General features: G+C 40.1%; 1 long non-coding RNA gene across 1 annotated transcript; it reads left to right on the top strand.

Annotated features, from left to right (window-relative positions):
- The first annotated feature begins 1 nt into the window (after window position 1).
- On the top strand, window positions 2–8064 carry LOC128789788 (uncharacterized). The gene is made up of 3 exons (XR_008431526.1): window positions 2–1329; window positions 1635–1821; window positions 7622–8064. It is a non-coding gene; the product is annotated as an uncharacterized LOC128789788 (long non-coding RNA).
- Window positions 8065–25432: the final 17368 nt, after the last annotated feature.

Here is a 25432-nt window from a genome sequence, read left to right as displayed (position 1 = left end):
TCTCCTCGCTCCTTTTCCTCTTCCTCTCCTTTTTCCTGCCTTTTCCCTGTCCCTTCCTTCCTTTTCCATGCCGTGGAGGCAGAGCTGGCTCCTCAGAGCCGCTCCTGCCCCACACGGGCAGGATGGAGCCGCGATGCCCGGCCCGCTCCTGAGGGTGGCCCCGGGAGCCGCTGCAGCCGCGCTCGTGGCACCCGCGAGAGGGACGGAGGGAACGGGGGGAGTCCGGTGACTTCCAGCGGCTCTTTGCCTGCGCTGGGGCAGCGCCAGCGGTGCCGCAGAGCCGTCCCTTCCACCTCACAAGAGCTCTCGCTAATCGAGGCAAGTTCAAAACACGGGCTGAGATCGCGGTCACAAAAGGGCGCAGGAGGCAGCTCCCCCTAAAGCTGCTTGATTTTGTTTACGAAATACCCAACCAGTCTGTTGTGAGGAAAGGACCTTGAATCAGCCACTGCAGGGAAACTCTGCTGTATGAAAAAAAAAAAAAATCTGGGAGGAGGCTTGGTGGATACCAAGGTGATTTTGCTGTCTTCCCAAGAGCAGTGTAGGTGTTCTTAAAATTGTGTAATACAGAAATGCATGAAGTAACTGGGTGTTAGTACTGGGCTTTCCTTTCTGCCTCATCTTCCTGAAGTCGCTGTCTTAAACCACAGAAATGTGTGAAAATGGGACATAAGGAAAACACGACATGAAGCTTCACCTGGGAAAAAGAAAGGGAGCAGAGAGTGAAGAGTTACTTGACTAATTGTGCAGTAACATTTCTCAGAATTTTGATTCTTCAAAAGTGAAATACAAACATGTCTTGGCAGATAAGCTGTCCTGTCCTTGGAGAACAGGGACTTTGTGATTTGAGCCTACTTTGTTGCAATTATTTTAGAAATAAATACAATTCCTTTTCAAAAACCCTGCAATTTTCCAAGTTCATTCTTGTAATGTTTTTCCACTTCCTGTACAGGAACTAATTCCTTCAAATTAATTGCTTGAAGCAATGCTGGTGGAACTTCTAATTAGACAATGCTTGTGTTATTCCAGGCCTGCAGAGTGACAGCTGCCTCCCTGGCCTGGCTGAATTTCTTTTTTTCTGGTTCTCCAGGTTTCCATTTTGCTGTGAATGTCAGGGCTTGGAAGGGCTGCACTGCAATTTCGGGCTGGTTTGTGATATCAGGGCAGGAGGAAGTTGTCAATGCCTGCTGTGCTGTAGTGATTCATGCTTAGCTCAGTCATTGATGTGGAACTTAATGAAATAACAAGGAAACCCTGTGGGTTACACTGCTCTGGGAGGGAATCAAAAATCTGAAGCTGCTCAGGAATTAAAGACTACTGTACCTACAGGTCAGTGGGACTTGGAGCTGGGAGAAAATGAGAACCCAAATAGATGTTGAACCTCAAAGGCTGCCAGGCCAGGGTCTTGGCAAACTGTAAGCAAAGCAAATTTGAAAGGAAGCTGCTTTCACAGAGTTGGGGCAGTGGTTATCCAACATACCTGTCCCCCAAGGCATTTTAGCAGCTTATTTTTAATGCTAGTTATGAAATCATGGGTTTTGTGCAACAGTAACTGCTAAAAACGTTGTTTGCAACCTTATTCTCAGAAGGATTCAATCACAGATGTAATTATTATGTTGATTGTGTCTGCTCAGTGCTGGAGACAGTTTAAGGCCCTCAGATTTGAGCTGCCCTGTTAATCTCTGTGTCAGTGCTGAATCTCACCAGAGTGCAGAGGATGCTGAAGATTGTCCTCCCCACCGTGTCACCAGTGTCACCACACTTGTTGGAGGCTGTGGGCTGTCTCCCCTCTGAGATGGATTTCAGACACAGGGTATAAAGGTAAGGACCTGAAAACTGAGAGACCATCCTGCTCTTGGCCGGGGGTGTGGTGGGGCCTGGTGTTTCCTCAGCTGACACTTCTGCAGTGCCTGGGTCCCCTACAGAATCCATAATCCCCCCTTTTGTATTTCTAAATTAACAACACTGTGGAGAGGCTGTGAACTAAAAAAGAGAAAGCAGCCTAAATTTACATTCTCATAGCTCATAATTAAGAATGAAGCTCATCCTTCTGCCACATTGGTGTTGCTCCCCATTTGACATCCAGTGAGCTGTGTCTCACTAATCAGGTCTCCCTAATTACCATCGATGGCAAACTTGAGGGAGGAAGCAAAACCCAAACAGGCTTTGCTGAGTTCCTTTTCTTGGGCTCTGCACTGGCACTGCTGGAGTTTGTAGTCAAGAGGGAAGGAAGCATCTGGGGGGATTTGGGTGGTGAGGAGGAGAAGACAGAAATAGGATTGAAAAGACCTTAGAAATTTAGTGTATAAGCAGGAAACAAAGCTGGATGGACCAGTGAACAGCTAGGGTAATGAATAAAAAATAATTACAGCAGATTACATAGTTGCAGTAATGTATTTTAATAGTGTAATAAGATGTTAAAATTCAGGATTGAATTCTAGCCTCTCAACATCAATTCATTTGCTTGAATTGTCTACCACTTAATGCTATTTATTACAGTATTGCCTCATTTATTTTTGTAAGCAGCTTTTTCAGTTTTCTAGGGAAAGTATAAATAATCATCATGTCAACCAAACAAGCTTGTTATAAATCTTGTTCTGTTTTCAATGCAGAATTCTTTCCCAGTGCAAGTGGTTGTTGCCTTCCTATAACACTTCTTGTTTTTGTGGGTAATTATTAGTATTCATCAATGTTTATTTATATTGCCTTGTGGATTCTTTGGAAAATTTACCATAATGAAATGAAATCTGAAGCTGGATCTCTCTCTCTCTCTGGTCAAAGCTGTATTTTAAGGATGAAACATGCAGTGAACATAGTGCAGTAAATTGTTTAAGCCAACAACTGGGTATCCTCAGGGGCAGGGTCACACTGTTTTTTCTCCTTGAGATTTGTGGGTGAGATATTGATGGATGTACCCTTTATAGTGTACATACAGTGGGTCTAACATGTCCTGAATGCTTTGGGTGTAAGTCTGGGAGCAGGTCACTCCCCAGGATGGGCACAGTCAGCCCCACATGTCCATTCCTCTGGCATTCCTGCCTGCCCACTGCCAGGCTGCAACACAGTCCAGGGCTCTGAAAATCACAGAGAGGCCGAGACCCACCAGCTCTGCCTGGGCAAAATTTCTGGGCAGAAAAAGAGTAGAAATCTAGAAAAACTTCGAATTACACAACAAAGTTTAAAAAACCAACACACAAAACACCCCGGACCAAAACAAAAAAAAAAAAAAAAACTCCACCAAGCCAATAGCAACAACAACAAAAGAAAACCAACTGAAAAATGCTATTCTGGATGAAAGTGGAGTCCAAATGAAGCCATGCAGCTGGAGGGAGAGAGATGAGGTAATGTATACAAATAACAGCACAGTTCACCGATTGCAATGTTCTCAAATTTTTGCGTGTTTGTAACCTAAGTATTTCTGAAGTCGTTAAAATGCTCCTAACGACCACTAGCATGCCCGCATGTGTTCCTGTGGCTTGTCGCTGTCGGGCTGTGCCCGCTGGGTGTCCCCGGCGCTGTGACTCACCCGGGAGGTGGCAGACAAACACCGCCGCGGCTCGGCTGGAAGCGGAGCGAGGGGACGAGCTGCACGTACCTGGCAGCCGCCCAGCAGGGAGATGGCACGGCACCAACTCAGGGGGCTTTATGTCTGGATTACAGGATTTTTTTTTCCTGCCACATTGCTGTTGGACATCACGAGTGTCTTTCTGTGAATCCTGCTGTCGAGTCACAGCTTGCAAAGATGAATTATTTTTAAAGTATTTTAACTTTACCTTCTTTTAGGAAAAAGTCACGCGCATTTTGGGTGTAAGGGTTTTAACAGTTAATAAGAAGGGCAGAAAGTAGGAGCATATGGAAGGAAAATAGAGTCGTCAAGGGATGATTGGAAATCAAAGAGGGAACTTTCCAGTAGGCAGCACAGAGTTCATCCAACAAATAAAAGGGAGAACAAAATGAGGTGGGGCAGAACATACTTACTTGTAATTGGCTTTATGCTTTTGCATACCAGTATTTAGCCTCAGGTGTTTTCTGGTGTATGCTTGCTTACTCTAGTTGCAGATACACAGACAAAGCCCCGTAAAAAAACATAGTGGTGATTGCAGTTTCTTCTCCCTTTAAGCCAGTGATACAAAATATAATGTTCATTGTGATCAATGGATATAGTACTGTAATGCTTCCAAAAAATGCTAGTGATTAACAATAAATAATTGACTATCTAAGCGTATTGTTGCTTGCACTCAAATGCCTTCTACTTAGGTGAATAATCCAATCATCATAAGATGATGTGTAAGAGTGAGTTTATTAGACATTACATGCTGTTCATTTTCATAATGTACTGGAGAACATGAACACAGAACATCACAGGTTTCCACCTCAGGGTGTTTTGGGCAGAACTCTTGTTTTCTTAAACACAAGTTGTCCACGGCTAGGAAGCTCACCCTGCCCACATAAATCCTACGGATGCAAGCACTGTGTTTGTGGAGCCTGGAGAAACAGGAAAGGTGGAACTGGCCACCCGGTCCACCTGTAATGGGGGTGGGGAGGTTGCTATGCAACTTTAGTGTTTGATGTTTTGCTTGAAAGCTCAGCTCCAGGAAACAAGTGTTTACATAAGAATCAATCTTTCTTTCTTCTAAGTTTGTTTCCTTCTAGTATGAAACAAAGCTTGTGTGTGTGATTCAAGTACATCGCAAGCTCCCAGAAACTTAGAAGCAATGTGAAAGAAACCAAAGTTTGGGATTGTTTCGATCTCCTTATTTTAGGCAAACTTGATTTACAAATCCTGGAAATCCAGTCTAATGGAATAGTAACCACCTGCTCCTCCTGCATTCACGGTGTACAGCTTGATCCACAAGATACCCCTTGCTTCAGTTCACCTTCAAAATCCATGGTGACTGTGCTGTGTGTCCCACCTTAAGCTACATTTCTGTCTCTAATGAGGCTATTATCAAAGCTAATTTTATTAGCTATTATCAAAGCTAATTTTGAAGAAATGACTGATGTTCCTGACCTCTGTGTGAATCTCCAGCACTGCTGATGTCACCTCGTCCAGACCTGCATGCTGCACATGAAATCCCAGCCCCCTACAAGTTTACCCCTGTGTGAATTTACCTTGACAGATTGCATGCACTTTGAATTAAGGACTGTGTTTTCATATTTATCTCTAAAGCATCTGGGTACCATGGTGATCATACCAGACAAGCAGACAGATACACTCGTGCTTAATGGTAACTGCAGTGCTGGGGCCCTTTCCTGTAGGAAGCTGGGATTCATATTAGCAGAGCTGTCTTCTGTAGTTAAACCAGTGATTCCAAGTTTGCTTGTGTGCCATTCTTTAGTAAATTAATAAGGACACAAAGCTAAGGAGGTGCTTTTATGTTCTCTTTATTAGCCAAGCTTATACTGCATTTGAACCTGTAATGATACCTCAGCCCAATCACCACATGCTATAGTAGAATTTGCTTTGTTGGTGTATTTCTGAAATAGTAAAACACTGCACTTCGAAATCTCATTTAAGAGAAATGTCTCAGCCTAAATATAAGAAAAAGCACCCTTCAGGTCAACAGTCTGAAAAGTATTGCCTCTTCCAGGCAGCTCTAATTATATATTGATTGTACTTAAATCTTGCATTACAGTTCATTTCATGTTACATGTGTGCATTTGTTATTTTTTTCCTTGTGTTGTTTTGACAGTTTTTAAATAATAATACATGGGTACGTTTTTACTCTGGAACAGCCATTTCATTTTATTAGCATACAGAGGGCAATGAGGCAGAAAAGGGAATGCAATGCGTATATAGTAGTTAGTACTTGTTCCACGTAGCATCTTTCCAAAGACTAGGGACAATTCCTGGGGAAATGACTCAAAATGTAATGATCCTGCAGTGATTTAACATGAAAAAATGAGGTGCCTTGGATTTTTATTATATTTGTTTGCTCCTTGACCAGAAATGATGTGTCTATTTCTCATCATTCAGGCTTTCTGTTGTCACTCTTGTTGCAGTCGTTTGTCTTGGTTTTGTTCCTTGGAGCAAAGAACTATAGCTGCTATATATCAGAAGTATGCATCCCATATATGAAAAACAGATTTTCAATGTAAATTTGGTCGAAAATGAATGAATCCTACAACTTTGTTTTTTTCCCCCCCCCCCCTTTCTCCCCCCCTGTAATTTGTTAGAAACCATGAGCACAGAAGGATGTGTATATCCCAGCACAGTTTGGAAGTGCCATCCACTCAGACATGACAGTAGGTTTGGGAACACTGTCAACACTAATTACCTTGTAAATCCAGGCACCCATTGCAACGACTGCACATTTCCCAGTTACAAACATACTGCCGGGAGATTTGAGCCAATAAGCAGCAATTGTTCTCACAGAATGGGAGAAACAGGGCTCTGGGCTGTAGTTTGGATGCTGAAAGGACCAGGGCACTTTCTATGGAAGGCTCTGGCTCCCAGATGTGCTTTCTGCAGAGTGCGCTCCCGTTCATGGGGAGCAGAACCAGGGCAGTCCATGGGCTGTGCCAGTGCAGTCTGACAAAGTTTCTGCTGATGCTTTTGTGCAGCTTCTGAAACTGCAGTTGCTGTCTCCTCGCAGAAATGCTGCGTGTCTAAAGCGTGTCTCCCTTTTAGTTAGGGAGAACAGTATCTGTTCCTATGTGACAACTATGCTACTATTAAGAAATTCTTTTCAGAAGCTTCCTGATGAATAAAGAAGTTATTCCTTAATTTCTTGAGGGTGCAGTCAAGAAATAACCATCTGCTGCAGTCCTGTGGGAGCAGGAATTCTTGGAATACAGAGCCAGGCTGCTGTTCGTGTGTGTGCTGGTGAGATCAGGGCTGTGGAAAGCAGCACCAGTGGTGTGGTGTTATGGAGGGATGTTCGAGTGGTGGTGAAAAATGGGTGGTTTACTCCTTGGTTCAGATAATGAAGACAATGTTATGGCTGTATGGTGAGTGGATGACTGGGCGTATGTGATAGACTGAAGGATAGAATCTTTCCAACAATTCAATATCTATACATAAAAGCACACAACAATTACAAAAAAAATGACCAAACTCAAAATTAAAAAAAAAAATTAATGAATCTGTTTAGTTAACTAAACCTTACACCATTATAAAAAAAATCTTTAAGAAATAAACCATAATTATCATAATATTTATGCCTCATCTACTTCAATTTACAGCTTGGTTCAGATAATGAAGACAATGTTAAGGCAGTATGATAAGTGAACTGATGACTGTGCGTGATAGACTGGAGGATAGCACTGTGCTAGCGTCTTGTGAGTTATTTGCTCATCAAAGGATGTAATTGTGTTTAGAAATGGAAAGGCAGCAGGTTTGGCTGGTTGTGTGCAGTACTTACAGGACTGAGTGCATTGTGTGTGTTATCTAGCTCGATGTGCTTTTCTCCAGCCGTATCTCTGTCCTCTCTCTGCCTTTTGTTTCAGCCTTTGCTGTGTGACTCATCTTCATAATACGCATTTGCTACAATTATCTGCTGGGTTTCGTAATGAATCCCACTCCTTCCTTTTGCTGCTCTTCTTTTCAAGCTGGCTTTGAGAATTCATGTTTATAAATTCACAAGGTTTTTTTGGGTTTTTTTTTTTGTTTTTCTCACAGGAGGAACTAGTTACCAGCGTTGAAGAACCATGCCTAAACCTATCTTTTATTTAATGAACAAATTCAAGTCTGTAAGGAAAAGCACTGCTGTATGCACCAGAAAAGGGAGAACACTGTGAGAAATGTTAATACTGAACAGTAATGAAGAAAAATGCCATGGTTTAAAATACAGTGCTAAATGACCCTTACAACTATGATAAATTTCAAACCCATATCTACTCACATTTTCAAAGGCTTCAGAAGAATACTGTGGATTAAAAACTGTTAATGATTGCTTTATCCCTCTCTTTTGTACTTAAAAGCAGGAGCAGCTGTCACCAGCACTCACACAGAACCACTGATAGCTAAAAGAATTAACTGCTTAGATGAAATACATTTAAAGTGTCTCTACAGCTTTTTAAAATGCCTATGTCTATGTGCATATATTAAATTGAGTAAACAGTTTCTCTCTCCCAGCTGAATTTCATTTGTTCTGAGTTTTGCCTTTAACTCCTCTTAAAAAGGAGGACACCCAGCACACGATGGTAACAGCACGGACAAAGGCATTTATAAACCCCAGACATAAGGTGTCTGTGTGGAAAGGCAATTTCAGTCCTGCATCTGGAAGTTCTGGGGTTTTTTTCTTCTAAAAATCAGTTTAAAATATTTCATATTATTAAAATACATTTTGGCTAAGAATGGCCTTAGGAGCTATTTTTTTGGTGCTCTTGCTTCTGTATACTCAGGGCATTGGTTATACATTTTTCTCATATCTTGTTTGCTTGACATAGGATTCTAGAACACGAACTGAATTGTTCCCAAATGTGGGCCAACAACTACATTTAGGGTGATGGAGTGTGTTGTCTGAGAGCCATCTGACAGAGCTTTCTGGTAGCATTGCCATCTATTTCAGTAAAACATCCCAGTGACACAGAGCAACAAATGACTGAGAAATTCCAGCAATGTAAGAAAGAGGAATGAAAAACAAGCAACTATCTTGAGATAAACTATTTTATCTTTTATTTTTGTGACTTCAGAAAAAATATTATTCCTAATGATTATCTGAATAGATAGGATTCAATTCAATCAATTTGTTTTGTATTTTAGAAGTATTTTGAATAAATGCAGTTTCCCATTGTAAGCTGAGAATAAAAGGGCAAGTAAATACCTTAGGCACTTGCAAAATGACAAAATACAGAGAAACATTTGTGTTACTATTTTGTGATCATGTTTGAAACAATATTTAGAATGCAGTGTCAAAATGTATAAGAATTAAGCCTGCCATAGACTAAAACAGATACCCAAAGCTTGAAGGGGATAGAGTAAGAGAAGTGTAGTAGCCCTTTGCTTTCTCTTCAGCCAGTTTTGTAAATAGAAAATTGTAAGCTACAAAGCTAAAATCTTCAGTGTGGCAAAGCCTGTATAATTTATCTCCTTCAAATCATAGGCACCCTTGAATCAGCACTGAAATTTACTGTCAAGTTCATCTCCAGGGAGTGATGAATGCTTAATATTGGAGTGCATTTTGAAAAATACTATAAAAATAAACAAAAACTAGACCTGGCTTCACCATTACTAAAGGAAGAACAAGTCCAAACATGCCATCTGAAGAGTTTGTACTTTCCACATGGCTATCTTGGATCTTTATTTCTTCTCTTTGTCTTTGGATTAAATTCTGATCCTAGAGAAGTTAGTTGTAAAGCTCACAAAGATTTTATTATCTTACGCTAAAGAATCATCACTTGCTGGAGTTTGCAAAGCTTTAGCTCAAAATGGGGTTACAGCATATTTGAGGTGGCCATCTCATTTCCAAGTGCAATGCTGTTTTCTGCGTGTCAGCTGTGTCAGATCCTGTAGACTGTTGCATTTGTCCCCTAATTGCAAGAATAATGTCTTGTCCCTAACAATTACTATAAAAATGTGAAGAGGTGCTGTAGTTCCAGAGCAAATTGTTTCCTTGACACCTATTGACCCTTCAAATCCTTTTAGGAACTGGCTATCTTTGAAAAAAAGTCACAAAAGTCCTTATTGAATTTCCTCTCTGGCCTCTGTCTTTCCTCTCTGCCTGTTTCCTGGCCAGAAAAGCAAAAAGGTATTTTAAAAAAGGCATTTAAAAAAGGGGAGTTCACTCCAGACTAGTCTGGCAGCTCTAGGCTGTTTGAGTAGGGGAAAACTAAACAGCTTTTATGAGAAAGATTACAATTGCAAAGAGTAAAAAGGTAAACCCAGAAGACATATTAGCTTTATTTGCTCACCTCTTAAACTTTCCCTACCGGCTTTTGAGAATCCTGTCACATCCAACTCTGCTATTCATAAAGCATCCGTGCTGCTTTTTTCATTGCAGTTTCTGCTACCAATGGTGAGCTCGCAGCTCATCTGTTCTCCTTTGCTATAGGCTAGCTCCCCTACAAAGGCAGCATGTGAAATCCAGAACAGGGTTTGGGTACTGTAAGACATCACGAATCTAGTGGGGGCTGAGCTGGAATTTTTTCCTTACAGGATCCAGGATGTTCCCTATTCCACCTCAAGGCTAACATTGGGTTGTTTTTTTTTTCCCTTTCATTTAATTTTTTGTCTCTTCTTTCTTACAGAATATTTGATTTAGTAAATTGCATTCAGACAGGGTTTAAAAAAAAAAGGTAGAAGACATTTAAGAAAAGACTGCAAACCTAATATTTTGGTCATTTCTCTGGAATAATTTGTGCCAGTAACTGTGTCACATCACTCTGTACAGCACTGGGATTTGTACGTGTGTCATGGGTGACACAGTCTACTTCACATTCTCTTTGAAAATGGGAAGGTAAGGAGTAAACAGGCTCCTCCCAGACACTGCTGAAGTAACTTTAGGACTGCAGAGTACGTGCCATGGTACTCATTAAGTTGTGCCCTGGTTTCCTCAAGTGTCCCAGTGTAGGAGTTGTTACTGAGGCAACACAGGGACTACTGTGCAACTCCCGTGAAAACAAGTCACTGGGGTGTGCCAGGCAGCTACATGTACATACACAGGGCTCTGCATTAACATTTGCCTTTTTTTTTTTTTTTTTGAAGTTAAGCAACTGAGAAAAGCAAATGGGCATGGAAATCATAATTTAAACAGAATACTTGAAGGATTTTCCAATACCTTGATTTTATGTTACTTTTCTGTGTTCAGCTTTGGGTAGGAGAGAACAGGAATGCTGCTCGTTAGCTGACCTCAATCTTCATGAGACAGATGGGTGGGTGGCTTTACCAAATGGCAGTCATCTCTGTCGAGTCTGATACTGAAGGTTGAGCAGAATCATTCCAGGTTGGACTGGGAAGAGTAATTTTTCCATTTGATATGGAGAACTTTCTCCATGGGGTGTTTTGTCCATCGTGGCCACACAAAGGTGCGGAGTGACCCAGTGAAGGATACGACTGTGTTCTAAACAAGTGTGGCTGTGGTGGTTGGAGTGCTGTGCTGCAATCACAGCTTTTCCATTGGGCTGGAAATAGAGGGGAAGCAGGAACCTGTCCACTTAGCCCTGAATGGAAGAACAGACCCTAGAGCCAGGCAGCAGACACAGTTCTCTCACATTAAGTCACAAGTTGCATATAGTCATTTGCCTAACCTTGTTGGCCTTTTGTGTCTGTAGAGCAGATGTTAATGCACCTGAAAATAGCAAGTCTGAAATTTATTTATTCATCCTTGTTTCCTATTTGAAAGCTCGTGTGTATATTTATATAGATATGTATAAAAATATGTATACAAATATGTCTGATAGGAGCCTTTCATGGCAATCCCTGACCCGCTCATTTGTATCATAGCTGGCTCCCACAGATCTGCTCTGCTCTCCAGAGCCCATCCAGCACAGGAACATCCATGCTGCTTTTGCTGCTAGGGTGAGCACAGACTGTTACTGCAATTACAAGGCACTGACAGGCTTCCTGTATATGCCATCCCTTGGAATAAAACCCCTGTTTATTCCCTTCCTCCCCTGAAGCAGAATATGTGTGGATACTGGTCTCTGGTGGCCCTTTGAAAGTCCTCTTGAAAATCTTTGTCAAAGTATAAAAGGCAGGCAAGCCTTGCAAGTGGTTGCCTAATACAGGTGTACCTCCAGAAGTGTTTTCTGCTCAAATCCTGCATTCTAGGGCATTTTTTTTTTTTTTTTTTTTTTTTTTTTTTTTTTTTTTCTTTGTAGTAGCTAAATGTCCTGATAAGGAGAATCTCAGACAGGTAGTATGAGAACTTCATGTAGTGGTGCTTGTTGGGTTAGCTAATTTCAAAATTGCTTGTTTTGGCAAGCTGCTCTATGTTGCCTAACTCCTGTTCCACAGGTGCCACAAACAGATCCCAGAAATGAAAGATTCCTTTGAAATGCACCCAGGGTTTTGTTAGGAGGATTTAGAGAAGTTTTGGAGTAGCTCAATTTGCTGTGGTGATGAAGTATAAGGGCATCTCTGAATTTAAGACTGGCTTGACAGACCTGGGAGGAAACGTGTTTTAGTAAGTGCTTTGACTGTTGGGAAAGGCCCATCCCAGGTGACTTTTCCACCTGCTGCTGGGTTTCCTTGCCAGTGTAGTCAGGCAATTAATTTCACAATGTAGCCAGATCATAAGATGGCATATAGGCACTGTGATTGTAAAATCATGATTACATTTTTTTTTAAAGGGTGTGAAGTGCTAGAAAGTGCTAGAAAGAGGAGAAATCACTCTAAAGACTGAACTACTGATGGTCTGAAGATTAATCAGGCTGAAAATTACTTTCATGATCCTAAATGTATGCTTAAAATATTGAGACCAGAAGAGTGTCACGATACTGACACGTGTTGGCAGCATCCATGTGTTTGGAAAGGTTAGGCAGAAACAAAATGTACTCTGCTCAGGGGAAAAGGAGTACAAATTAGGGCTTTATCTTAGTGGGGTGTCCGAGAAAAAGTCTCTGCATCTCCTGAATTTTTCTGCATGGGTTGCCACATCCATTGATCTCTATGCACAGGTTTTATTGTACCAGCATGGAGGTACTGGGGAAAGATTAGCTCTGAAATGCAAGTTTTAAATTAATTGCTTTAGAGCAATTTTGAATGATTCTTTTTTTCTTTTATTCAACCATGAAATGGAAGTGTCCTGCTGATGGCTCCAGCATATTTTTTAATTGAATAATTAGCATGGATAATAGGCATTCAACAGCATTTTTGTTGATAATCACTAGATTTACTAATCTCCCAGAAGGTGGGATGATTCAGAATCTTCTAATGCCCCAAAATAGAAGATAATTAAAACCCTACACACAGAACTTGAAATAGAAATGAGTACAAATGGTGAAGAGAAATTAGAAAATGAGCTTGAGGGAAAAGGATGGTGGTGGTGGGGATAAGAGTCCTAAGAATAGTCAGGATACTTACGAATTGACACGTTTAGTACTTGGAGTTTTCCTTGCTGTGCCACACTTTGCTCTCACCAACGCTGGGTGGGGCTCAGCGGGGGCTCAGGGGTCACACATGTTCACAGGAGTGGGTGTTTGTCTTGGTTTGTAAAGCCAGGTGTCTGCTAAGGAAGGCAGGAGCCTCCCCTGAAATGGGAAATGTAAACCCCTTCTCTCTGAATCATTATCATTTTGAAATCAAGGGGATCTCAGGCAATGGTATGGGAATAGGAGTAACTGTTCTTTACTAGGAAAATTAAAAATACAAATGCAATAGTACAAAAAAAAAAAAAAAAAAAAAAAAAAAAAAAAAAAAAAAACAGAAAACAAACCAGTGCCAGAGTCAGAGCAGGCCCTGGCAGGCTGTGGGTCAGGGTGGTGGCAGCAGTGCCATTCCATGGGGGCTCAGCCCTCCTGCAGTGCCAGCTGTGCTTCTGCTGGAGCAGGGTCCTGGACAAGGCTGGAGTTTTCCTCTGGAGCTCCAGGGCTGCTGGAGATGGGCCTGGGCTCCCTCTGGGAATGCAGTGGGGCAGAAAGCTGCTCCTCTGGGAATGCAGTGGGGCAGAAAGCTGCTCCTCTGGGGATGCAGTGGGGCAGAAAGCTGCTCCTCTGGGAATGCAGTGGGCAAAGGCTGCTGTGGTGTTCCCCAGGTCAGATTGTATCCAGGTAGGAATGCTTGGCTCCTCCCCTGGGCAGAGCATCTCCCCATGGGATGATGGAATTTTCTCAGCCATGCAGGGACACTCACTGGCCATGGACAGAAGATAATTAATAATTAATGGCCCATGAACAGAAGAGATCTCCTGGAGGGAGGATTGGCTGTGGGAGAGATAAAGAAAACTTCCCAATGAACAGCAGAGAACTGCCCCAGCTCTGACAGATGGGAATAGAATACACACCCCAGCTTAAGACAGTTTTGCACCAGTCAGCTGCTGAAAATTGCAAGTACAGAATCTCTGGTGAGCTGGTCGGGGTGAGAGGAAGCTGCAAGGGTTGTGTGGGGAGGGTTAGCTCATATAATCACTGATACATCGTTCCCAAAGAAAGTCCAGCGAGGAAGTGCCGCCCTGGCTGGACTGTATCGTGCCTCTGTGGGTGGGGATCGGAGCTGGAGCCCCAGAGGTGCAGAGTGAACATGCAGAGTTGCACGTTTAGGTTAAGCTTTGGTGTGCACAGTTTAGGTTGAGCTTGGTGTGACACTTCTCCTTGCACTAACACCACTGTGGGTGTAGCCCACTGCTCCTGTTCCAGGTATCACTTACCACTTATCACTTACAGTCACTTGACAACAGAGGGGCTGCTGTGTGCTCTTGGAATTAATTCTCACAGGAATGAAGAATTGACACAAAGTGGACCACTTCTTCTCTTGCATGTGCAAGAGGTATTAATTTAAGATTAACTTTTCCTCCTCTGGAAGAGGTGGAAAAAGCCCTGCAGTCACAAATCTGCCATTTTACTTGAGTGGATGGAGACGGTCATGCTGAGGGCATGAGATGGAACCCAAATGGAATAAGGAGTTACTAATCTTATTTCCAGTGTCCATAAAACAAGGCTATTAATTAACCTCTTTAATAAGTACTGTTTTTACAGAGGCACAATGGATACTTGAGACTTCACTATTCACTTTAAAGAACGAGTGATCAAGTTCGTATTGGCACAAGCAGGGCAGGGCTGGATTTCTCTCCAGTGTGCTTCTCTGCCAAATTCTGCCTATTAAAATACATGAGTGTGTGTTTGAAACATCATTTTCCAGCTTTGAAAAAAAGATGCCATTCAAAAGCAAAACATTTTTTGCTAATTTGGAGACTCTCTTTGGTTTGTGGCAAACATCTGTCATGAAACCGGGAATCTCTAGAGGGGCCTGGCCTGGTCCATTCAAGAATTTCTGCTCCAGAAATTTTTACAGGCCAAAAGACTGACCCATGGGTAGAAGAGAGAAAAGAACACAGCAGTGGGCAGGGCATTCCAATGTAACCTTAAATTACTCTTCCCAGGCTGTGATGCCTTCCCAGTGAAGACTCAACACAGACAATTGTTGCTCCAGGAGCAGTGAAAACTGAAGTATCCTCCTGCCACTAACCAGTTCCACATTAGATAAGACAATGGATTTCATGGAGTAGCCCTGGTACAATAGAAGGATATTTACATTATTGTGCAGTGTGGCAAAGCAGCCTGCATGGGAGCTGTTTTGGTCACAAACCCACACCACTGTACCAGGATAATTTGGCAGCCTCTGTGAGTCAGTAATGCTGTGCATTGGCAGAACTTGGAGGAAAAATCAGGCTGTGTCTTTGGAATCCTGCTTGCCTCTAGCGAGCAGCATTGTTTTCTGCCGTGTACCAGGACTCTGCTGCAGACAGATGAACACCAAAATACAGCAGATTTGGAGCATTGCTTTTGATGAAAGGGCAGACTCTGCCTGGGTTTTGTGCATCAGGCAGTGTAAGAGCTACCAAGAGCGTTGTGAACCCTTCACACAGCAAGTAAGCAAGAAAAAATGTACTAATTTCTCCAGCTAGGTATGTCCACCTGGGGACAAATGTTGCCAGGAAGGGAATAGCCAAGAGGACCAAGATGATTTAATTCCCCATTAAATCTCTGCAAGACACAGAAGGGAGGAGCTGCAATGCCTTCTATTCAAGTGGCAGCCCTTAGGAGTCTTTCCTCAATTCAGTGTAGCTGGTTTGGTTTTGGTTTTTCTTTAAAATCCTGCTGGACTTGAAAAATAAGTTCAGTTAATATAGATTTTCTTGAGCAACTGTTTTAGAAAACAAAACCAAAGTAGTGAGCTTTAAGAACACAAAGACTGGAATTTAAACTAACCCAGTATTTATTGTTATTTTGAGGTCTTTAAGATGTCTGACTTTAGTTTATAGGTCTATATCATGCTTTCACCCACATTTTTGTACCAACTGTCTCTGGGAGTGCAGGTCTTTGTGGAAGCACTACTTTTGCCCCAAAACTCCATGGGGTAGTATAGTATTTTACCACTGCAATGTCAAGGGGCTCTGGGTTGGCATTTTCTTGAGTATAACACTCATTAAATACTTAAGAAAACTCTGATACTGCAAACTTAACCCCAGAAGATTATGTGGGGAATTATTAGGCAGTGATTATTCACATAACTAGAAATTGTTACTGTAAAAACATTTTTTACAGTAATAAAATCATATAGCCTAAATATTGTACATTTTTGACAGTTATTTGGAGTTCTGAATTAAAACTGGGCTTTGTTGATAGAATACAGTTACAATCACTGCTGAGCCTTCCTACAATGCCTTTTGTAAATTTCCTCCCTCCTGTCTTTGCCTTCTTTCAAAAGCCAAAATCCTGGAATAGATGGTTTTGAAACTGAATTTTAAATTTCAGGCTTGTATAAACTAAGTGGTAGAGCCAATTCAGAGCCTTTGAACCTTTGGGTTGTTCTGTGCTCCAAAATTTTATTCATTTAGTACTTTGAAGTACAACTGAGATCAGAGAACACGTTGTCAATGTCAATAAAATCGAGAGACCTCAACATTATCCATCCAGTTTTGAAACAGAGAAGGGCTGGTGCCTGTATTATTTCACATAATCAAAAGAATAGTTGTTGATTAGTAATTAAAATTTCCATTCAATATATACAAAACAATGGAAATGTCAAAGATTTCCAAGATGCTTTTAATATACTTATTGTTTGTCCGCGTGCTGGTAGAATTTTTGGGAATTCAAGTCCGTGCTGGTGTACCACAGTTAACTTTTTGTTGTAATCACAAGACATTTTTTTATGGCTGACAATCTTTGCAATTTTTTTTTTTTTAGCTAGGTATTACTGTTTTGAGCAGCTTGGGATTTAGGAAAACATTTTGTTTAATGTACATTGAATCTGTTTTGATTTTCAGAAGGCTGCTTGTCCCTTGCATGGCTTATTATAGTCTTGATTGATGGAATGACATTGAATTGTCATCTGCTCTCTGAGCTGGCCTTACTACTCCAATGGCTCCCCACTTAAACATCCTGAAATTTGGAGTGGAGGTTGCATTAAAAGACAATGCTGTCCTCTCATTTGCATATGCCAAACCTGCTGCTTAATTTCTTGGGAGACAAAACTCTCTGTGTGCATCCCAAGAGTGAGCATGGCCCAGTCTGTGAGGAAGGGAAAGGAGGTTGTGCCTTGGATTGTCCCATCTTCCAGCTCCTCTGACAAAGTGAAAGAAGGAAGGTGGTGGGAATTTTCCTCTTCTCTTGTTCTGTGATTGGAGAAAAATGTAGCTTAACCTTTCAATTTCTTTGGGAAGTAGTGTACTAAGCAGCATTTCCCTGTGTTTTGTTAAAGAGTCCGTGATTTGAAAGAGAGGGAAGGTGGTGGGGACCTAACTCTAACCTTCCCTGTTACCATTGCTGGGAACTTTGTAGTGATGCTGCTTGTTTTTTTATTTTTGGGTTTTTTTCCCTAATGAATTATTGCTTTGGTCAATATGCGTTATTTTGTGCTACTGGCAAGTATTGGTAAAAAATAATTAGCATATAAGAATGATAAATAGCTTATGCACATCAGGTATTGCCTGGATTATCCAAAGAAAAGAGTGAGTACATGTGGTGATATGGCATTGGAGACTTTGCTTGCTGATAACTTTAAGTATCTCCTTCCACTTTCAAATATTAAAATTCAAGCTAAGAAAACCAGTATTAAATGTTTCCTTTTGTTTAGTTGCCCTGGTTAATTTTGTGTTTGTCTGTAAGTTGTATATAAAGAAAAATCTATTTTAAAAGGTTTTTTGAGAAGTCTTTGTCTTCCATCTGGCATGAAGAGCATTTCTGGAGGGGAGGGGAAAGAAACAGAGTACTGTCTGAGGTAAATTTGATAGTAGAAGATGGGATAAAACAAGAGGCACTTAGACTAATTTAATTAATGCCATGGTGGATTTAAGAATATGCTGTTCTCTACAGGCATAAACATAGATCAGTAGCTGAATTAAGGAAGCAGTATTAGACTGCACCTGTTGGGTTTCAAACTGAATTCAGACCTTGTTTCAGTATTGCAGTTGGGACTGGCAGTTGCTGAAGGGATTAAATTATTTAAAGCCTTCAGCTGGCTAGTGTAGGCTAGCAGTAGCTTATAAAACACTTAATCTATTTTTTTAATCTCTTCATATGTTTGCTTTACTTAGACAGTAAAACTATACATGACACACACCTGCCACATTCTGAAGCGTCTTTGTCAGACATTTTACATTTATCAATTGGAGCAGCCTTGGAACTGTAGCCATTTGGGTTTCACTGACAATACTCTTCTTGTATTTCCCTCGGTGAACTCAAACCCAAACATGAAGTCTGCAGACATAAAGTCCTTTTTCCACAGTTTATTCTTAAAAAGATATTCCCTTCTAAAGGCAAATGCTGCTCTCCAAATAACTAATGCTTACTGTTACCTTTGTCATTTAAAAAAGAAACAAACAATTTGGAGCTCTGGAGCTTTTTTCGCAGTGCATTAGTTCAATGCTTACAGGATAGCACAGTAGAGCAGTTCAAAAATAGGTGATACTGTTTAGCTTGTTATGTGATATGTCTTGTTTCTAGAAAGCCAAGAGTAAGTAATGAATAGCAACAATATGGATTGGACAGAAAAGCCATTTGGATAGCTGTGCAACACAGGATTAATTAGGCAAATCCTCTTAGGTTTGATAAGCCATTGCTTAGATCTACAGTTTATTTTGTCATTGGTTGCTCCTATTAATGTCTTCTTTCTGTCCGAGTTTATTACTCTGATTTCAGTTTTGAATCATGCCTTTTTGTGTCAAAGTGAAGTGCCACTTCCAACCTTGTAAATGCAACTTACAACCTTCCAAAGAATAAGCAGAGATATGCCTGGAGTCAATTCAAATCAATGCTGGCATCCTTTTAAGAGTCTTTTAAATAATTCACTTTTTATGTGGATAATTTCTGTTCAGCAACTGGTGTGTGACATCTTTTTAATTTGGCCTTCAATGTTACGTTACAGGACAAGCAGGCATATGAGTCTGTTAATGAGGATGAGCAAATGCTAATTCATGGAGATGAGATGGTTTCTGCAGTATGCTCTTCATAAAAAGCATATGTTTTTGATATTTCTGGGCAACCTTTAATTTTTTTTTCTTCTTTATGGCATTGCAAAACCATCATTATATTTCTGTAAAAGAGGTTTTTCAAGTACCATCACTACAGAATGACTTTGTTGCTTGATCTCCACTAGGTTGGGTTTTCTTTTTTTTTTTGATAATGTGTAAGATACCTGAAAAATATAAAGTACATACGTTGAAGTCATTTTACTAATTAGTGTTCACACTCTGTCTCAAACTTTTTTTAAACTAGAGAATGTGCCATTTTTCAGAAATAAGAAAAAACAGAGGAGAAATAAAAATCCTTACTGGAAATAAAAAGTCTTAACCCCCTGCCCAAGAGACAGAGACTAACAAGCAGACACATCAGGACTGCAGCAGGATGGCTCAGCCAGCTGGGTGGGGGGGGAAATATGCAAAAAGGCATGGGAAGAATTGGGCATTTCAGTGGGTGGTAATAGGAGTTTCATCAGCACTGGGATTTCATTTTGTTAGACAATGCTTTGTACGTGTCAGGGCTCGTGGCTGCTGTGTGCATGGAGCACAAAATGTAGGAGAGCACTGTTTCCAGCACTCCTTGTTAGTCAGAATTTTATTGCAAGTCTTTGTTCAGCAGTCACCTGAATGCTGTTTTTTTTTTTTTTTTTCCTGTAAGAGGGTATTACATCTGAAATTCTGTTTCACCTTGAATGACCTGGGAAACTTTTCATGTATGATTCATCTGACGTGATCTGTGAATTGGGTTAACCTCTGTCCAGACCAAACCAAAATAAATCTGAATTGTAGTAGAAATTTAGCTGTGAGAATACAATGCCCTCTAATAGAAAATCAATTGAATAGCACAGCTGCTTGTAAAACCTGCAGGAAAAGACAAACCAGAACGCTGGCTGAAAGAGAGAAGAGGGGAGTGCACATGACTGAGTGGTACCTTTGGGTTGGTGTCTGTGAAAGATGAGAACTGCTCCAGTTTGCTCCTGTCTGACAAGCCCCTCGAGGCCATTCCAGCAGGGAATGGAATATGGTGTGTGCCCTGGCACAGCTCTGTGCTGGAGGCTCTGGTGGCACAGGAGCAAAACACCCTTCCCAGAGCCAGCCGGAATTACGGCACGCCGGGAGAAAGGGAAGGGTCTGAACCTTTGTGTGTGTGGGAGGGAGGGCTCTGGAAGTGGCAAAATAATCATACAGCCCAGGAGAAGCATGCTCTTAATACAGGATAAAAAAAAAAAAAACACTGAATGCAGTGAAATTTAATAATGCTAAATTTATATAATGTTTGTAACATTTAATACCATCTCATTCAAAGCAAACAAACACCTTGCTGATACTACAGCTGATTTTGTACTTCCTCACAAACCACTATGATTTCCCTCAGCGGGAAAGTGAATTTCCTGGAAAGCTTTGTGATGGCAAGAAGAATAATCTGATTTGAGCACCGTTTCTCTTTGATTCTTTGGCTGGATTTCAGTCCTGCCCCGTGTCCCTGGGACCATCAGGGGCGTGAAGTGACACCACAGCTGCTGTGGACACATCCATGGGTGGTTTAGCTCTGCATCAGGGAGAGGAAATTCTGCAGGGATGTCCCAGGGGCCTCAGGAGACAAACTCATCTCGAGAGCTTTAAAAATAAGGGAGTGATGATCAGTGAAAGGAAACAGCTTAGCAACTTAAAAAAAAAAAAAAAAATTTAAACCAAACCACACAATTTGCAATAATTGCGTATTCCCAGTGCCAGGATGGGATTATATTTGCAAGGTTTTCTTAAAAAACAAAATATTCAGTGAGTTTTATTTGGATTAATATCTAGATTAAGTTCAACAATTTCGCAGTGTTAACCATTCTTTTCTGGGAAATACTGATTAAACCTGGATCTCTACTAAAAAAGACTAATTTGACTCAATTGGAAGATTTCATGAAAATGTAATGATTTTGTAGATATCTTGTAATTTTGTAGATGTCTTGTAATTATTTTGCAATAAATAATGTCAACATGTTGCAATGTAATCAAACTGTTGAATTTAAATTATGATTTTCTTCCAATGTACTTCATCTCAATTCCTTCTGTGGGCTGTCTTGGTGTGTCTGAGGTAGAAGAACCTTTCTACATGTGTCAAGGCAAACATTTTAGGGGATGTGTTATCCATCTTATTTTAAATACTCATTAGCACCAATTAAGCAAGAATAGTAATACAGAGAAGGATTATGGAGAGACAAAATTATTTTAAGTTGTCTATGCAAAAAAACCCATGCATTTCTCATTCTGATTGGTGGAAATGAATTATTTTTAGGCATTAGTAATATTCACTGCAAAAGGTTACTTTTAATGGTATAATATATGCTCTCTGGCTCAGACAGAATAATTTTCTGAGCTAATATTGATTTAGGATTAGAGTGAAAAATAGATCTCACTTTTTCATGTTAAACTAATTCCAAATTAAGATTTAAATTAAAAGGTTAGAAAGAGGTCTCAAAAATAAATCACTTTGGAGGCCTCACAACTCCATTATTGTTTGTCTAATAAACATCAAGCTTTAAAAATTATAGTCTGAATAGAAACTAAATGAAAATTAGGATTCAGAAAGGGGCTTTGCCAAAGATGTTTTAATGAGGAAGTTTGATTCCACAGTCACTTAGTGAGTGTAATAAGGTACAAAAGGCAACGTAAAGTTGTTGTAAATAACATAAATGCAAATGATATTAGAAGTGGCAGAACCGAGTCTGCTGGAGCAGAAGGCATTTTGGAGGCTACTGTGGGAAATAAGAGCTAACACTCACTGAAATGAAAGGGGGAAAGGATGAATGCCCAGGTTGTTGCCATCAAGATACTCCAGCACTGATCAGAAATAAAGCCAGGAGATGCACTTTTTTCTTAGGTATAAAGTTTAACTTAAGGGACATGAGTTAACCAGCTCATAAACTTAGTGCAAAAGCTAGAGACAGTGATTAAATTAGTTTTAAGTGCCTTACACTAAGAAATGCATTGTTAAAGAACAAGATAACTAGGCAATTTCCTATTGTGTTTTTAACTAAAGGTAATATTTTGTGCTTGGAAATGAAACACAGGGAAGTTAATTATTGAATTAAACTAGAGCTTTTCAGTATTGTCTGCTGAGTGGAATGCTATTCTGCCTTAAAAGCCTCATATAAAGCAGCTAAAGCAGTCTTTCACACATGTAACAGATACAACTATTTAATAAAAAATGAATGAGAAGCTACTCATACCCTGCTGTGAAATAGTTATTAGTTTCTGCTATAATACATGAATTTGCTTCTCCTGAAGAAATGCATTTAAATGGTAAAGAACAGTTGATGTCTGATTGTTACATCTCATGTGTTGAACCAAAAATATTTATACTGCTTTTAAGTTCAGGAGTCAAATAGCTGTCATCATGCTGGGCTATAAAAAGCTGATTTCCATGTCTTTATGATGGAATGTAATGATGAGTGGAACCACACTAACAACCCAGGTTTGTTTGGGTTTTTTTTAATACTTTTCTCATTCAATTGTCATCTCCAAGGGCTCGCTTTTGAGGGGGGATGAATACATGTCTAAACAGTACTTGAAGAAATGGAAAATATCTGAGAAAAATCTTGATCCCACTCATGCTACTGATGTACTTTTTGAAGATTTCAGTGGGACTTGCATTATATTTATTGGGCTTTACACAACACACACGTTTTTTTTGTCTTTCAGGAGGAAAAATGTGTTGGCAGTCCTACAATAATGAATAGAAACTGGCACTGGCAAAATTTCTTCCTTCAGGAAATAAGGACTCCTGAGGCAGGTGGGCAGCTGGTGCACTGATATGATGCTCCCTACAGTGCTGGCCAAGGTTGTCTCCTCTTCCCTTGTACACTCCTCTTTTCTCTCTGAATCCATCTGTTGTCTCTTGTCTGATACTTGGATAGCAAGCTCTGGAAGATTTCTTTTGGAAGCCATCCTTATGCTTTATATTTATTATATTATGGATTCCTGACTATGAAATTCTGGTCCATAATTTAGGCTACTTTGTAAATACTGCTGTCTCTATATCTATTAAAATGAATACTGCTATTCTGGGTATTTCCCCTAAATGCTCATTAGTAGTTTAATATAAGCATTGTAAGATTTTGATGAAGTAGTTACAACACTTGAAGCATCAGGAAGATATTTCAATATAAATGGAACTTCTACTATTATTCCAGCATTGATCTTATTTATTATAAGAAAATAAATAAAATACTCAGGGTGCAAATTTTCTTCTTGAGTATTCAGTAATTTCCTCCTGGGTTTCTCCAATTAATGACACCACTTCCACATTTTGGGATGCTGCTTCCCAAGACCTGTGCACGTCCTTTCCCTGGTCTGGAATCTCTGCTTAAGCATAAGTCATAAACAAGTGAATAAAAAGAGATACAAAACTGGCTGCACCTGTGTACACAAAGTAGTGCTCAAAAATAAACACCTTACAACACAATCAGTGTTTTAAAAGAAATGATGTGGCTTCTCCTCTGCACACAGGCTGCTTGAAAAGCCCATCCCTCTTGACTAAGTAATGCTTTTTCTTGCTCTTTTTCATGCCTTAATTTCGAGGTGTTTCAGTCTGTGCCCTAACACTTGCCCTTTTAGCCATTACCTTCAGCTGCTTCTTGGTATTTTTGTGAAGTATTTTTAAGTGGCAGGTGATACATTTCCTCACAGGATGCACTTTTTATCACATTTTGAGGATTATCCAGAATAGGAACTATTGATTACAGTCTCCCACACGTATGTAATTAAATAATAAATAAAATTGATTAATAAAGCATATTTTTCATGAAAATGTATGTACTCTCAGATCTGTATTTTTATTTTTAAATTATTTTATTGCATGCATATAGAAAAATAATGAAGTCTATACAGATGCTTTTTGTCATTGAGGTAGGAAAAGGATAAAGTAATTTGGACGTATTAAATTGTTTTTGTCAGGAATAGGTGTACAAATTTCCTTTGTAAGATATGGCACAAGAGGTATGGATGGAAGTACTTCAATCCCTGACAAATGTACTATTTATGTAACATGTACCAACCACTTCATTATCTTATTCTGAGCTATGCAGTTTGTATTAAAAGAGAAAAATAAAGCTGAAAATGATCTGGAGGTTCAGTGCACATATTAGAACGGTGGAAACTGTGTTTTTTAAAGTCACAAGTAGCATTGACAAAAAGAAGTTAGTTATAGAAGGGTCTCCAGTTTCCTTGAGACCTTCAGCTGAGGTGGCATCTGAGACTGGAGCCGTGGGCCCTTCCTCGTGCCTCTGTGTCCTGATGGCAATTCCTCCATTCCTTGTGCTCCTCTCCGAGGGAAAATCCAGCAAAATCATCGCAGTGCTGCTGCCAGGCTCTGAGGTGCCCTGGGGATCTTTGCTGAGTTCCATCTCCCCAGGCTCAGTCCCCTCGGGGCATTGGCAGTGTTTTGTGCTCTGCAGTCTCTGTCCTCTGTTGTATCTCATTGCTGTTCATTTTGGTGTTGAGCATGACATGATGTGTATGACCTTTTTTTTTTTTATTTATGACTATGTTTTTATTTGTGACCATGTCTTTTATTTTATTATTTATCCCATTTTTTTCAACATCAGGATATAGATGTGTAAGGCTGTACTCCCTGTTTCAGTAACAGAGTGGTAGTTATATCCAAATATGAGAAAGCCATAAAACCCAGCTGATTTCCTGTCTACCTTCACACAAAATCTAATTGAAATGTCACATGGGTAAACATGATATTTTTGGTGTATTTACATTAAAACATTTTAAAATTAAATTTGTTTAATCAAAACTGTCTGTGAGTCAGAAAACAACATGAGCTTTACGTCTAACTAGTGAGGAGGTGTTAAAAAAAAGTAAATAAAATATTTATAAATATAAAACTTAAATTTAAATAAATATAAAACAGAAATATATAAATAAATAAAGTATAAAAATATACAAAAATTAAAAATAATTTATTATCAATATGCACATAAACTGAAAATGCTACAGGTCAAAGCACCATGTGCACATGCAGTTAGCTCAGAAGTGTTACCTGATCTTCCCCTGCATTGTCTGGGGAGAGATTGCTCAGAGGTGATGGGGCTTTGTGGCCCTAGTGACAGCCTGCTGCCATTGTTCCTGCCATGTGACACTTTCTGCCCAGTGTCTCATTACCAGGAGGGGACACGGTGTATTTCACTGGGTCAAAACAATTCATTAAATTACTGCCGAGCATCACCTTTTCCTTTGGAACGGATTTGGGCTGTTACTGGTTTGGAACAGGAAAATAAAAAATAAGCACAAGTTTTGTAACTTTTGTAAGAATTCTACCAGAACGTTTGCACCTCTGAATAAACACATTTATAGGAAAATATGTTCTTTGC

This window comes from Vidua chalybeata, chromosome 6 (genome assembly GCF_026979565.1).
Source record: "Vidua chalybeata isolate OUT-0048 chromosome 6, bVidCha1 merged haplotype, whole genome shotgun sequence".
NCBI lineage: Eukaryota > Metazoa > Chordata > Aves > Passeriformes > Viduidae > Vidua > Vidua chalybeata.
This window is presented reverse-complemented; position numbering and strand designations above follow the sequence as displayed.